At 46.9% G+C, this 13,804-nt stretch overlaps 1 protein-coding gene across 1 annotated transcript in view; it reads right to left on the bottom strand.

Annotated features, from left to right (window-relative positions):
• Positions 1-7,669, bottom strand: part of LOC310701047 (protein lifeguard 3-like) — a 32,684-nt gene extending 25,015 nt beyond the window's left edge. The window contains exon 1 of the mRNA XM_083491111.1: positions 7,526-7,669. The gene's annotated coding sequence lies outside the window, so the exon portion shown is untranslated. The remainder of the gene's footprint in view (positions 1-7,525) is intronic.
• Between the last annotated feature and the right edge of the window lie 6,135 nt (positions 7,670-13,804).

Raw genomic sequence — 13,804 nt, 5'->3', positions numbered from 1 at the left:
GCTATTAGTCCATGTGTCTTACTATCCTTCCCATTATAGAAGACTTTCTCAACCTGGTGTCCTCCATTCATTTTGGACTACTGCTCCCATAAGTCCCAGCCAGCCATTTAGAGACAGACTGCATATTACACAGGAGTTCTGCAATCAGATCATCTGATATTTTTGGGTTTTGCTTTGGTGCCTTTGGGGGGGGGGGGAAATTGGAGCTTCAAGAGAGGAGGGAGGGGAGTAAATACCTCCTCCACCTGGCCCCACATTGGTTCAATAAAATTTTTATTGGTTCAGTATAAAATTTGAAGGACCACATTAAAACTACAGGAAATCCAACCACAATTCTCCAGTGTTACAGGTACACTAAGCTTGAGTCAATATGTTATATGGTTCCATCTCCCTTTCATGTTTTCTCATAAAACTCTCCTCAAGTCACTCCCCAGTGTTCTTTTCTCTCTCTATTCTCTTTCCTTTCCTAGGTACAAATATAATATTGCATTTAGCTGGGGGGCTCCGGACATTTTGAATCCTGATGCAAAGTTTTTGCTCTGCTCCCAGGCTCAAGCAAACTTTACAAAAATCCCTTTCAGAGCTAAAGCTGGGGCAGGGAAAACATGACACCTCCTATTATGAATAGGGCAGGGCAGGAAAGGCCTCACGGTTCCATCAGTCTATTTTTAGCAAGAGGCTTCAGGACCAGAAACTGAACTGTTCTGCAAGTGAAAGAAGCTTTTTCTGGGTGATGCATTTCATGAAATAAATAAGATGAGCACTCATAGTTGGGGATGGAGGAGCAATCCTTTTTAAATAGATGTATGCATGGAATTTGTCCACACTGAACCATTCTTTCCATCAAGTGCAAGTCATTCATGCATTGCCAGTTAAAGAAAAAGAAAGCCTGGCTAATCATATGCAAAATTATAAGCAGGAACAAACATATATCATACATGTAAAAGTCATGTCCCATGCAATACAGGACTACGTTTTAATGTTTTATGTATCACAGTATTTTAATATTCTTTTGGAAGCCGCCCAGAGTGGCTGGGGTATAAATAATAAATTATTATTATTATTATTATTATTATTATTATTATTATTATTACATTTCTACAATATAATTTTGTAAATATAAATACCTAAGCACTTTTGTATGCTGTTGTATGCTGATGTGCTGGATACTTTAGGAAACTTGAAGTGCACATGTACATAATGTTCCAGTATAATAATGCAGGAATTGTTCGTGGTTTTAGCAAAACCAGGAAAAAAATAACTCGCTCCTCATAAAGATCAAGGAGCAAGACAGAAACTAGAAAAAGTCCTACAGATAAGTTTGGCATCAAGATTTACAGAACATGTTGATTGCTACTCACAGTGTTCATTTCCTTTAAAAAGAAAGTTCTGATGCCTAAATTTGATCCCCAATGCCTCTGGTCTGGATGCTCAGATCCAACCCCGCTCCTTTTGTAGCGTCAACACACATACAAACAGCACTCTGTAAATTTGCTTTGTCACTTATCGTACTGACTTTCTCAGCTTGTGGATGTCATATCCAGACCATCTGGGGTCAAAAAAGAAGGTCCAATGTTCCATTTTCTTTTAAACTAATTGTTGTTATTGCAGTGTCAGGGCCGGGGGGGGTGGCAGCACACCTCTCTTGTGTTGTTAGAATATTGCTCTTGGATTGAATCCTTAAACTAAAGGGCCAGACCTCTGCACGACGAACTGGTTTTCCCTAATGCAGCTACCTTTTTAAAATAGTAGAGATGGCTTAGGAGAATGTGAAACTAGCAAAGCACAGAGAAGTGCTCAATCAGCTCAGACTCAAAGCCTCTGCCAACAAGGCTAATTGAGAGAAAGAGCGGGGGATAGTTGTGTCAGGGAAAGAGGTTTGTTTGCTCCTGCCAAGTGCTTTGATTATTTCCTACTTCTTTCCTGGCAAAGGCTTCTAAGCCTTTTACAGCAGCAAAACTGGAAGAAATTCAACAGGTGCAGCTTCACGACAAGGAAACATTTCTGTCTCACGACTGGAGTACCTGATACAGTTGCCAAGGAGAGCTTCCGGCTTCTGGAAGCTGTGGAGAAAGTCAGCAGATGTCTGCAGGGAGCTGATGCAAACCAGCAGCTTCCCTTATAGAGACAGTCATCACAAGGACTGATTAAAAGCCATGTTGCATGTGTTGACCATAAGGCAGACAACACAAGATAGCACCACTTTTATACTCGATGTTCTGAATGCAAAATATTTTTTTAATTTTAATTGCTGTTTTAGTAAACGTTTCCCCCCAGGTATGGGTATACAATAATATTTAACTGGGTCATCTTCAGATGCAATCCACCAATATTTTCAAGCTTCATCTTGGCAACAACAACAACAAAAATAATTGACAGTTTTTCTTTATAAATCTCAGCACTGGAGTAGACCTTTTATTTTACATTATGTGACACTTTGCTCAGAACCATATAAGCAGGCCTTCCAATACCCCTATAAGCTATTTCTGCAAAGAGTTTTAAAACCTGTTTTCAAAAACCCACATCACACAGCCCATGCGGAATCTCTGGGTCATGGGTGGGTACCGTATTGGCCCAAATATAAGCCGCACCTGAATATGAGCTGCACCTTTAAAACTGGAAAGGGGGGGGGGGGAGAGAGAAAAAATATCCAAATATATGCATACCGTATGGTTGCGAATATACGCCGCACTTTAACTTTTCACAGTCGGGATTTGGGGGAAAAGCGAGGCTTATATTTAGGCCAATACGGTAACTCTCTGCCCAGTCCCGCAAGTACATTTTTCTCTCTCTCACCCACATCCTTACTAGACCCCCCACTTGGGAGAGGCAGGAAAAAGAATAAAGGTAGACCCAGCACTGGGATGGGGCAGAGACCTCTGCTTAGCCCAGTGCCCTGATGGGGATGCAAATTGCTCCTTCCTGATTTGATGAGTGAAGAGGTAACAAGAGTTGTGTAGTGGTTAGATTGTCAGACTCCCCGCTCAGCCATCCATCGTTCAGTGGGTGAACTGGGGCCAGTTATTACCACTCAGCCTAACCTATCACACCAGGCTGCTTCAAGGAGTGAATGCAGAGGAGAAAAGCACATATTCCTGCAATGAGCTCTTTGGGGGGTAAGATGATATAGAAATGTAGTAATATGTAACTAATTAGACACAGATCAGCTGAGAATCAGATCAGCTGTGTGTGCGCAGGCTGTGTTTATGCATACATTCAGGGTGTGTGGACGTTTACACAGAAAGGTTTTTTAAATCCAGTTGCCCTTCCCAGACCTGGGAGTAGGAAAGAGCGTTAGCCATTTCACATCTCAGCACAAATTGTTATGTATAGCCCCCGCCTGCCCATCTGACTTCGGGAAACAAAGAGGTCAATTGAGGAAAAGGAATCCCAAACTCCCAGCCAAGTTGGAATCAATTGGAATGGAAAAGTCAAGTCATGCTTTCTCACTCGCTTTGCTCCCTTCTGCTCCAGAAGATGTAAGTTGGGAAAAGAGGAACAAATGCCTGGGAAGAAACTGATCAGGAACATTGCAACAAACCTGTGCCACAGAATTGTCTCTAGTCCTGTACACAATTTGAGGAGCTTTAGGTGATCCGCTGGTCTCACTGTCCTCTACCACCACCCAACTTGTTTCAAACCAAATATGGTGGCTGGTTAGATTTGGCTTGCGTTTGTAAAAAACATATCATGTTTTAATATTTTTTCTACCACATGTTTTTGATTCCCACAATGGCCTTGGGCCAATCCGGTTGCTAACACAGCAAGCCAATACATGTCTCCTTAGAAGTAAGCCTTGTTGTATTCAATGGGGTTTAGGCCCAGGTAGGTGGCAACCGGATCACAGCCTAAGCTTGAGCCTTCTTTCTTCAGCTCACCAGCCTTTTAGAGAAGAGGCTACATGAGAAGGCCTGGGAAAAACCCCAGAAAAAAGGGGGGCAGGTTTTTTTCCAGGCCTTCCCATCTCTAAACATGTGCATACCTGAGCCATGCTACTTATGTAGACCTTTGCAAACAGGAGCTTTTCAGTAAGTCTTCAAAGCTAGGTGACGCTCTTTTCTCAAAGAAGCCAAGAGAAAATACCGTATTTTTCGCCCTATAAGACACACTTTTTCAACTCCAAAAATGAAGGGGAAGAGTGTGTGCGTCCTATGGGGTGAATGCAGGCTTTCGCTGAAGCCTGGAGAGCGAAAGGCGTCGGTGCGCACCGACCCCTCTCGCTCTCCAGGCTTCAGGAAGCTATCCGAAAGCCTTGCAAGCCTGGTGGGAGTTCCCGCGGGCTCACAAGGCTTGCGGGCGGCAGCCTGTTCTGGGGGCTGGGGAAGCTCAGGCTTCCCCTGCCCCAGCCCCGCGGCTGAGGGGGGAAATAATTTTTTTTAATTCATTCCCCCCCCCAAAAAACCGAGGTGCGTCCTATGGGCCAGTGCGTCCTATAGGGCGAAAAATACGGTAGTTACTATTTCCCAGGTCCTTATTTGAAAGTTCAAAAGAGGGATGAATAGGAGAATCCCCTTAGGGAACTGAATGCCCAAGAAGATGCAGAGTGGCTAAAAGACTTCAGGTTGGTAAGGCAGGACACGTTGCCCAGGTTCCTTACTAAGCACAGCTGCTTGGGAAGGACTGGTGATCAACCTCCCTACCCTGGGGCTGAAGAGATTCTATAACTCTGTTTTTAAAAATGTCTGAGGAAAGGGCAAGGCTACAGCTTCAAGAAGCCAGAGCGTTTGCTTTGTATGCAGAAAGTCCCAGAGTCGCTGGAGATCAGCTGCCAATCATCATGGAAGACAGCACTGGGCTAAATGGGCCCAACTGCCTGCCCTGAAATATGGCAACATTCTATGTAGCTCAAGAGAATTCTCATCCCCCAGATATCCTTGGAATCTCATGTGTTCACTGCAACTGATTTGTTACGAGAAACAAATGTATATGTGAGAAAGAAAGAATTGAAGTATCCAAGGATGAAAAGGCCCGTTCTCGTGTTGCCACCCTCCAGACCTCATGTGGAGGAGGCATATGAAGAAGGGCCTCAGATGAAGAACACAGAAACTGGGGTGGTTTATATGGGGAGGGGCAGTCCTTCAGGTATTGTGGGCCTGAGCCATTTAAGTACTTTGAATTGGGTCCAGAAGCTAATTGGCAGCCAGTGCCGTTGGGCCAAGCATCCATCTGCCTCTTGCTACTCCCTAGCCCTGTTTTGGTTACACATGCTCACTATTAAGATTCATGACTCCAGACTGTCACTAATATGTAGGAGGGATTCAATGCATACTGTAGATTTAGGTTTCCCTAATTAAAGTGGATAAAAGCCCTCTCTGCTCTAGCGCAACAAATCGACATATAAAAAAAAAATCAGCATTTTTGAATTTTGAAAAGTGACAGGGAAATACATTAAAGGCTGTAAAACGAATGAAGGACTAATGGGAAGACATTCAAACACCCCACAAGCCAGCCAAGATGAATGCAAGATAAATGCTCATTGTTGTATAAACAAGTAAGAATAAATGCTCAATCAAGGCCATTTTCAAAAACATTTTCAGTAGGCATCTAAAATAATACAATGAAGAGGCAGGGAGTTTCAAGGTACAGATTCCAATCTGAGGTGTGCTTGACAGTTAAAGTGGCCCATAGAACAACAGTGGGCCATAACTTAAGAAAAAGTCCAGTGTGTGATGGATACAAAAATGAATTTTAATTGAGGTTTTGGTTATACAGTATACATGTTTGTTCTGGGTAATAAATCTGTTGACTTAAAAAAACCCAACAGATTATTTGTCAGTGACAGTCCAAACAGAAATTTATAGGATTATTAATAGTAATACATTTCTTTTCAAGGATTAATGTGACAACAACATGACCAAACTTAGCAACCATGTCTAGTTTGTTTGTTTGTTTGAGACGTGTGTGTGTGTAAAAAGCCAACGAAATCCAGGCCATGCATTGAAGAATTCAGAGTTTTTAGTCCTAGTGACACAACTAGGTTGGGGAATCCCAGGGATGGGAATGGTAATCTCTACTGAAATGGAAGAGAAGGTTAAATATTTTACTGTAAAATGACTGCATTTGACAGATCTAGGGAGATGGGGAGGAACAACAGCAAAGGGAGACTGGGACAGAAAGGAATCAGCAAGGCTGGGAACAGGTTGGTCAGGCAAGGGAGTAAAATAGCCTTGTCATTTCAGCAGACAAGTGGAAAAACCAAGGGACATTGTCAGCGGAGCAAACGTCAAAAAAGGTCACCCAGCCCTTGCCCCACCCCATTACATCACAGTGTTTCTATGAGCGTGACTCTTTCTCAAAGTTCTGTCTGGCTTCCTCTTCTTCCTTAGAAGCTGCATCTTTTGCTAACTCCTCATCTCTTGTCCCTGTGGGCTTGGCACTTAGGCAAAGTTTCACTAGAGGGAGGGGATTTTGTGGACCCACTGCAGAAAGAGCAGGTCTCTCTCTCCCTCCCTCCCGCTGTGCCCCCAAAAGTCCTCCCCCACTTAAAAGCCATCTCCCCTCTCCTGGAAAGGAGTCTTAGGCTACAATCCTAACCCCACTTACCAGGGCTTGCTTTGGCACAATGCCTACCCATTCTTAGATGGTGGGAGGGCCTCTTTCCTGAATATCTTAGGAGTGCAAACATGAAACAGACAGATGACTGGTGTGACCCCACCCATCATAAACACTAAAACTAAACCCATATTCTAAAGAAAAAGTAAAAACCAGACTGAAAACTTCCATGATCTAATATTCCAGCCAAGGAATAAATGCAGTCAGGTGACTGGAAATAACAAGGGAAGACTGAGCTTCTGCCTCTGCTTCGGGTGGGGAGTCGAGGCCGACCAACTACGCCAATCTCTCCACCCAGATATTTTACCGAAACCAGTCCCTGAAAAGCGGGACGAAATTGCCATACCGAGAGCAGGCTCCCTGGGAGAGCCACTTAGGTATAATATGTGCCAAGGCTTAGCCACAGAATCTTTCCGCGCCCTGGCTACGTCTCGGAATATGCGCGGTAATGAGCTCCTCCGGGCATAGGCAGAGAGTTACCAGCCCCCCTTGCGCAGCAAAAACGAAACCGCCCGGCTCTGCTTCGTTTACACTCTGGCAACGATTTCACAAGCAGCGTCAGGACGTGCCTTTTGGCCGTTCAGCACCAGGTGCCAACCAGGCAAGGCGATCCAATGGCGGGTACAGGCCAGGCACCGGAGCCCCGCGCTCGGCTGCTTCCCGGAGCGAAGCAGTGCTGGCTACCGTCAGGATCAAAACAGAGCAAACTCCGCCCAAGGAGTCAATAACCTCGGGAGAAGGAATAAAAACCCGAGTGTGCGTTTTTCAACAAAACTTCAGAAGGCGCGAACGCACCAAGGGCGCACAGAAAAACTTGCCCGGGAGGGAGGAAGAGAACGCATCTCTTCTGGGTCCCCATCCGCACCTGCTAGGGCGCCCGGGGATAATAATAAAAAAAAGCCACAACCCCGCAACGCATCGGGCTTCCTCACGAGCAACCCCTTCCCGAAAGCCCAGGCCCTCCTTTCCTTACCTTGGTGCTGGCGCTCGGTCCCCACAGACTTAAGTTTTCTTCTCTCGCAGCAGCCGCGACTCTGACACAGAACTTAACAACACTTCTCTCGTCCCAGCCCTTGGGAGGCGAGGGCGGGGCGCGCGGGGGAACGGAGGGAGGCGGCGCCCGGGAGAAACCCAGCCCCTCCCGTCCAAAAGGAATATGTTGCGAGCAGCTGCGTCCGAGGAGCTCAGGGTGCCTCCAAGTGGCTCGATCGGGTCCTGCCGCCGGAAAGTTGCGCCCATTTGTTGTTTGGAATGAGCTTTCTTTGACGCGAAAGCGCGCAGAATCTGCAACATATCGCGGCTTTAGCCCAGCGAGATCTATTTGGTCTAGGGCAGTAGTTTTCAACCACTGTGCCGTGGCACCCTGGGGTGCCTTGAATGATGGTCACAGGGGTGCTGCGGCTGCAAGCAACACTGGCCTCTGTCCCTTTTCCCTTCCCTCCCTTGCAATGGCCTCCTCTTATGGCCTCTAGCATCGCTCCTCCCAAAGGATTGCACAGCTGTTTGTTGCAGCAGCCCTGGATATAAACTCAATGGTGCCTCTAGGGTTGGCCAGGGGGTGCTTCCCAGGGCCCTGTGGGCAATGTGAGGAGGCACCTCTCTTTGGGGCGGGGCGGCGTGGGGAGGGGAGGGGCAGCTTAGAGACCAGAAGATTCCCAAGGAGAGAGGAGAAGAGGGGAGACTGAGGGATCACTCCTGAGAGGAGGGTGTTTGAAAAGGGGTAAGGAGCTGCCAGCTCTGCAGGCAAGGGGTGACATAACTGGGCTCCTGAGCCCCACAAGGGTGCCACAGAAAGAATGTAGTTGGTCAAGGGAGACAGGGACCCAAATAGGCTGAAAACCTCTGGTCTAGGGGTGAAGTTTTGAAGGGTGTGTGAGAAACTTGTTTATATCTGGGGGGGTGTCTTTTTTCAGGCTGAGGGCCACATTCCCCACTAGGCAACCTTCCAAGGGCCACATAGCATTGAGTGGGGGGCTAAAGCAAAACTGGGCAGAAGAAATGAATTGTACAAACGCTTCCCTTAGTGAAGTAGACTACCTTCCAGCCAGGAATGGGCTCTTTCAAGTTCTGCACAGCAGGGTTGGCCTGACAAGGGGTGGTTCAAGAGTCCCAGGCAATCTCCATCCAATACTAAAATGGATGGTTTTGGTTTTTGGAATTAAACAGTCAACACATTGTATACAAACATTCGCGTGCTGTTCAAGATCTGCCAAGGTGTTAAAGAGCTCCTCTTGGGGGATCCCACAAACGCCGTGGGGATGCAGGAAAGGGCCTTCTCAGTTGCAGCTCCCAGGTTCTGGAATCCCCTCCATGGAGAAGCCAGACTGGCTCCCTCCTTGCTGTCCTTCTGCCGGCAGGGGAAGACTTTGTTGTTCCAACAGGCTTTTGGGAACTGTCTGCTTTTAATGAAAGGGCTGACGCCACACTGTTTTTATCATAATTATTTGTAAGTTTTATATAGATTGTTTATATGTATGTAGTTTTAATACTTTCAATGTTTAATCATTTTTAATTATTGATTTTTTGAATGTTTTTAGCAATTCTTGTTTTTATCTTTAAGCCATCTTGAGTCCTGCCAGAGGAAAAGGTGAGGTATAAATATATAATAAAAATAATGATAACCATTAATTTGGTAGAAAAATTCAGAAGCTCATCTGAATGATCCTACTGGCCATTATAAGTGTTTTTAATGCCCACCCACCTTACCCCACTATTTTGTTCCTAAGCTGAACAGTAGTTATTCATTTGAGTAGTTTCTGAGCACTCAGCACTTGAACTGCTTCTGCAATGCAATCCTATGCAAGTCTACTCTGCAGTAAAGCTATTGACTTCAGTGGAACTTAATCACAGATAAGCATGCTGCCATGTAAACCAGGAATAGGGAATAGGTTTGCCTTCTTATGTTATACTACAACTCCCAACATCCTTGACTGCTGGTCATGCCAGCTAAAGATGGGAACTGTAGTCCAGCGTCAGGAGGGTAAGCTATTGGGTTCCTTTGGTGTATACTCATTGCATTGGATTGAGCCTGAGCCTCTTTCATTTGCAATTCTTTTAACATTTAAGCTCCTTCCCAAAAGAGTTTTAGACTTGGTAAAAGTCAACTACGGTAATTATTTTACATTTCTTGACTGAACATTTTTGAAAATACAAATTGAAGCAGTAAATAAATAAATGCAAAAGGTGAATACTAACATGAGGCTTAAGATAGCTCGATTATTATACATACTGATAATCTTTATTCTTTTTCTCCTTTACAGGGTTTCAAAATGAAAAGAGAAAGTAACTTCAAAAGATCCATAGTGTAACCTATAGCAAGGCTGGAGGACAGGCAATAACCTTTATACTTGTGTAATCAGTAAATGCTTTCCATTTTTTATTGAATGAGTCCTTTGTCTGCCGGCCCCTGCCTACCCTTAGTTTGTGTGTTAATTTCTCCAAAAGATCACATCAAAAGCATTTTGGTACCACTGGTCAACATTTACGTGTCTTCCAGTTCAACAGCTGCTAGTGCAGCCAAAAATAAATGACTCAACAGCTCTTTGTAATTAAGATCTAAATTTCTGTCCAGAAACATGTTTAGGAACACTAATGCTGAGAGTCAACTATTGATGTTTACCCGTCAAGGGTCTAGTGCAGTGTTTCCCAACCTTTTTTGGGCAAAGGCACACTTGTTTCATGAAAAAAATCTCGAGGCACACCACCATTACAGCCCCGTGACGTCAGCGCGCAGCGTCACGCTGGGAGGGACATGAATTGCTAGCAAATTACATAATCACCTCCTTGAGGGCTGGGTCATCTTCTCCGAAGGCAGAACCCCATTAATTAACAGGACAGACTCACACCATAGCCAAGACGAGGGGGGAAAACCTCAGTCATGCACAGTCATGCACATGTGGGGGCTAAATGAGGACGAAGACCGGGCAGAGAGCAGGGTTCAAATCACACCACCTGGCCAGGACAATCCCTGGGTGCTCCCTTGGGCCACTCGCCTGACCCACCTCGCAGGGCTGTTGTTGCGAGGATAACACGGGGAGAACCACGCGCGCCCCCGGGAGCTCCTTGGAGGAGAAAGCGGGCGATGAATGCAATGCACGAAATATATGAGAGGCGACCAGGTTTTGCAGGTGAGGGGCCCCCGCCAGCCTCCGCTTCCAACACCCGGCGCAATGACGCCGAAGTTTCCCCCCGGGCTCGGCTCGGGGAGCAGCGCTGCTCCCCCCCGGCTCCCCTTCACCCTCCCGGCTCTCTCTGCCGCCCACTGGGGACCCCCCTCACCTGCCAAGTCCGGAGCGCCGGTGGAAGTTGCATGCATGTGTGCAGGGCGCCGCGTTGCCATTGCATTGCACTGCACTCCATGCAACGCCTGCACGCATGCATTGCCTTGCACGCCCGCCAAGGGGTCTCCCCGCGGTCCGATGCGTCCCCTCCGGCGCGGATGCAGCATTGCAAAAATAAACCCCCCCCGATGCAGCCCTACCTGGGGGGCAGCCTCCGCCTCCGCCGCTCCACCTCCGCGGGGATCCCCGGGCTCCATCCTGCCGCCCGATCTCCGCGGGGGCGCAGGCAGGCTGCGCAGGGTCTGCGCGGAAGAGCCCCTGCCCGCCCGGCCGCCGCCGCTGCGCTCATTCCATGGCCGGGAGAAGAGCGCTTCAAACAAAACGCCCGGCCCGCCAGGCCACGCTGGGAAACGTAGTTTGTGCACCCCGCACGGGCGCGGAGCCCAAGGGCGAGGGGACTACGGATCCCGGCAGCCCCCGCGCCGGGGACGGAGGGGGAGAGGCCGGGTGCAGGGATGGAGGGACGGGTGGGCGAGCGAGCGAGTGAGTGGCAGCCGCCAAGCCTTGGCCGAGAGCCAGGAAGGGCCTCCCCGGAGGAGGAGGAGGAGGAGGGAGGCGCAGAGCGGGAGGGAGGGAACCCCAGGGGTCATCTAGTGACGGCGCCCCAATCGAAAATTTGACTTAAAAAAAAAAATCTTTCGAATTTTTTTATTTTTCCCGCGGCACACCAGACAACATCTCGCGGCACACTAGTGTGCCGCGGAACAGTGGTTGGGAAACACTGGTCTAGTGTCTCACACTTTGCCTTTATTTTGGCTTCTACTCAGTTCAATTGCAAGTTTCTTCATGGAAACTTTCCTAAACGATGTCTTTTAACAGTTGCCAGAAAGGTATCACAAGAGCGAGCAATTGAGTCATACCTAAACTCCTTCTAAAACCACTCCACTAATCATAGCCAAAGCCCCTATTATGATAAGTCCTTCCACTGGCTTTCTTGAAGTTGTTGTTTTTTCTTTTCTTAAAGTGGCTGCAGGGAAACCTGAAACAGAGCAGGGCTATGGAGTTGCCAAAGAGGAAGTTAATCCTTTACACTAGCCTCCACCAACCTGGTGCCTCCAGAAATTTTGGAGTACAACTCGCATCAGCCCCAGCCAGCATGTGGGAGTTGTAGTCCAAAATTTCTGGAGGGCACCAGGTTGATGAAGGCTGCTATAAACACGGACATTGCCATTTCCCCAGCTGAAATCCTCCTCCTCCCTTGCTCACACCACCACTGCTATTTGTCCAACAGGGCATACATGCACTTGCCATACAAGTCATGGCCCAAATCTGATTCAGGGTCTCCACAGCTGCTTTGACTTTCCCCCTCCTGTTAAAAAAATGCCTGTACGGGATCCCTCTGGTAGTTTATCCCTAAGTAAAATTGATACTACCTGTCTTGCCAGTAATATATATGAAAAGGATCTAGGGGTCTTAATAGACCACAAGCTTAATGTGAGTCAACAGTGTGATGCAGCAGCAAAAAGAACTAATGCTATTCTAGACTGCAGCAACAGGATAGTGTCCTGATCAAGGGGAGTATTAGTACCACTCTATTCTGCCTTGGTCAGACCACACCTGGAGTACAGGGTGCTGTGATTTAAGGAGGATATTGACAAGCTGGAAGATCTGCAGAGGAGGGTGACCAAGATGACCAAGCCTTATGATGAACAGTTGAGAGATAGCTGGATATATTTAGTCTGCTAAAGAGGTGATATGATGGCCACCTTTAAATATCTAAAGGGCTGTCATATGGAAGATGGAGCAAGCTCGTTTTCTCCTGCTCTAGAAGGTAGGACTTGCAACCAGTGGCTTCAAGTTACAAGAAATGAGATTCCAACTTAACATCAGCAAGAACTTTATGGTGGCAAGAGTTGTTCCACAGTGGAATGGACTCCCTCAGAAAGTGGTGGAGTCTCCTTCTTTGGAGGTTTTTAAAGCAGAGGCTGGATGGTCTTCAGTCACTGATGCTTTAGTAGAGATGCCTGCATTGCAGGAGGTTGGACTAGATGACCCTTGGGGTCCCTTCCAACTCTATAATTCTATGCTTCTATAATATGACATCTGCAAGCTGCTGGTAACTTCAATAAAGCACCTTAGCGTGAGTTTCTTTGCAGGAAAAGAAAGCTGGAGACAAAATTGTGATTCTAATCATATAGATTTAATTTACAAACAAAAGGTAGAGCAAGGGCCGGCTGGCAGGCTGACCATGTTAGTGTCAACACATCCAATTCCCACTCACCCACCCTCTGGCAAAAACAGCAAAAGGACATCTTTGCAGCTCCTGAAGGCTACTTCTTGGAGACAGCTGCAGGAGATCAGTCCCTCTTTCCCCCCTGCCAAATTTAAAATGGAATCTCCCCCCACCCGCCTCCCCTTTGTGGCACACACTGTCCACAGCTGGACATGTATGATCCAACTTCCATTTTAAGCTGGGATTGTTTTCCATTAATCGTTTGCCATGGGCTGCCAAGCCACTAAAACAGAAGAGCACGATGTTCTTATATAGCCCTATAATATAAAAGCTGTGCTTTACAAGAGATCAATGGCAAGCCAGAGAGGTTGGAAACTGATAAACAAGCCATACTGCCCCATTGCTGTACATTTAGGAATGCAGTTCAAATGAATGCCAACATTATCAGATCCATCATAGGTTGTGACATTTTTATTCATTTGTTGTTGTTTTTTGCCTGAAGATAACTTGGGGAAGGGCGAGCTGCCTTAGGACATGTAGGGAAACCTCAAATTCTAGTACAGTGGTGCCTCGCAAGACGAAATTAATTCGTTCCGCAAGTTTTTTCTTCTTGCGAGTTTTTCGTCTTGCGATGCACGGTTTCCCATAGGAATGCATTGAAAATCAATTAATGCATTCCTAGGGAAACCGACTTCAGACCAGGTCCGGGGACAGTCTGTCCCCCGACCTCTTCTGAAGG

The sequence above is a fragment of the Podarcis liolepis genome, assembly GCF_965112155.1.
Source record: "Podarcis liolepis genome assembly, chromosome: 1".
Classification (NCBI taxonomy): domain Eukaryota; kingdom Metazoa; phylum Chordata; class Lepidosauria; order Squamata; family Lacertidae; genus Podarcis; species Podarcis liolepis.
This window is presented reverse-complemented; position numbering and strand designations above follow the sequence as displayed.